This window comes from Myotis davidii, unplaced genomic scaffold, assembly GCF_000327345.1.
Source record: "Myotis davidii unplaced genomic scaffold, ASM32734v1 scaffold896, whole genome shotgun sequence".
Lineage (NCBI taxonomy): Eukaryota > Metazoa > Chordata > Mammalia > Chiroptera > Vespertilionidae > Myotis > Myotis davidii.
The window spans coordinates 61877-63793 of NW_006287365.1; the positions used below are offsets into that span (position 1 = coordinate 61877).

Sequence of the window (1917 nt, forward strand, 5' to 3'; positions counted from 1 at the left end):
TAAAAAAAAAACTATCATGGAGGTGAAGAGAAATGAAAAAAGTGATCACAGTAATGATAAAAGCAACAAAAATGGCAAAATTTAACATGAAATAAGCGCCAAGGACATGCCAGGGGCCTTGAGAAGCATCCAGGAAGCATTGTTTCATCAAGGTACCTGCGAAGAACCTACTGCTGCACCAGTGGTGTGACCTGGCTCCAAGCGCGGACCCCTCTGTGCCTATTCTCAGCTGTAAGGAGAGAACGGAACGTTAGGCACAGGATTGTTGTGGGAAATGGATGAGCTAATCCACGCAATGCCCGTGGCACAGTACCTGGCACTGTAGGAAGTTCTCAGTCAGTGACGACGACCACTGTTCTCATTTCACAGATAAGGAAGCTGGGGCGCAGTGAGGTCAAGAGGCCGGTGGGCCCTGAATCCAGATCTCACGTCAGAGCCAGTTTTCTAGATCTTGCCTCTTGGTTGCTCCTAAAGATAAAGATAAGCAGATGGGAGTTTAAGGGCTCACGGGAAGAGACGTGAGGGCTTGAGAGCTTGGGATGAAGGTCAGACAGAAACGGGAGAGGGACCTGAAGCCAAAGAAGCTGCTTGAGGGAGAAGAGAACGGAGTTGTGAAGGGTGTAGGCTCTGGAGTCAGACCACTGGTGTGTGAACACGGGCATCTCCAACTTGCTAGCACTCGGTGCTAGTACAATGCGCTTCAACAGACAACAGTGACTTATTCGTGCCCCTGGAGGCAAATCCTCAGAGTGGAAAGGGAGGCTCCCATCTAGGCCAGGGCTGTCCCAACAGAAATGAAACACAACTACCTGTGTCATTTAAATGTTTAGTAAACATACTGACTTAGGGTGGCGAACACACAGTACCCTACACAGATGATGTACTGTAGAATTGTACACCCGAGACCTGCATGATTTTATTAACCAATGTCACCTCAAGGAGTATTGGGGGTAATGGCAATAATAACCACCGCCCTGCAAAACCGCATAGGAAGGTTAGTCAGTCTGAGTGACTACACAGAAGACATTTGGAACTGTGTCCGGCAGCTTAAACAGTCAATGGAAGTTACCCACGTGGCTGCTTTACAGGAAGGAGTCAGGGAGACACTTCCCCGGGTGGCTGCAGCCGCACACACAGCCCGATGAGCAGACACCACTCAGCCCTTCCTCCCGGGGAGCCCTGCAGTGAGTGTCCCGCCCAACCTCACCTGGGGCCCTAATACAAGTTCTCCTGTAGCTCTCAGCAAGAATCTGATTCGAGGGGCGTGAGGGTGGAGATTGAGGGTAAAATGCCCAGGTTAAGAGATCATCATTAGTTAATCACTGTTTAAGTATTTATTAGTTAATCATTACTAGCCATCTGACTTCAGACAGCAGAACCCTGGTATGGTAAGGGAAACGTAAACCTTTCCCATCTCGGAAGAAATGCCCTTGGACTTTGTAACCCCCTTTGCTCTGGCCTCTATTTGCCTGGTGACTTCTGCTCAGCAAGAGTGCTTTGCAGGGAGACCTTTCCATTACGTCTTGGGGGAGGGGGGTAATTAGTAGGTCAACCCTCTCCCTTGTGATTGCTTACTCAGCTGTCAGGTCCCAAGCACCTGAAACAGCACCTGTGACAGTAACTGCTCGGCAGACGCTCAGACCAGTGTCAGCGCCTGTCATCGGGCAGAGGCACATGGAGAGACTAGGCTAAATGGTCCACGGACTGAGCTGTAGAACTGAGGCTGATCCCAGCTGGGAGGATTTGGAGAGCAGGGGTTCTTTCTCAAAGGTTATCCTCTAGGTCAGCGGTTGCCAACCTTTCGGACCTCACGACCACCGGCTGGTGACCGCTGCTCTAGGTCTTTCACAGTATTTGCTGTCCTCGGGCCAGATCGAGGTCATCTTTGGGAGGAAAAGAGACTCTGGATTTTTAAAA

At 50.2% G+C, this 1917-nt stretch overlaps 1 long non-coding RNA gene across 1 annotated transcript in view; it reads right to left on the reverse strand.

The window, feature by feature from the left end:
* Positions 1 to 121: 121 nt before the first annotated feature.
* Positions 122 to 1917, reverse strand: part of LOC107182355 — a 6366-nt gene continuing 4570 nt past the window's right edge. Inside the window, exons 2-3 of the long non-coding RNA XR_001513079.1 lie at positions 314 to 468; positions 122 to 229 (exon numbers count right to left, since the gene is read on the reverse strand). This is a non-coding gene — a long non-coding RNA (uncharacterized LOC107182355). The remainder of the gene's footprint in view (positions 230 to 313; positions 469 to 1917) is intronic.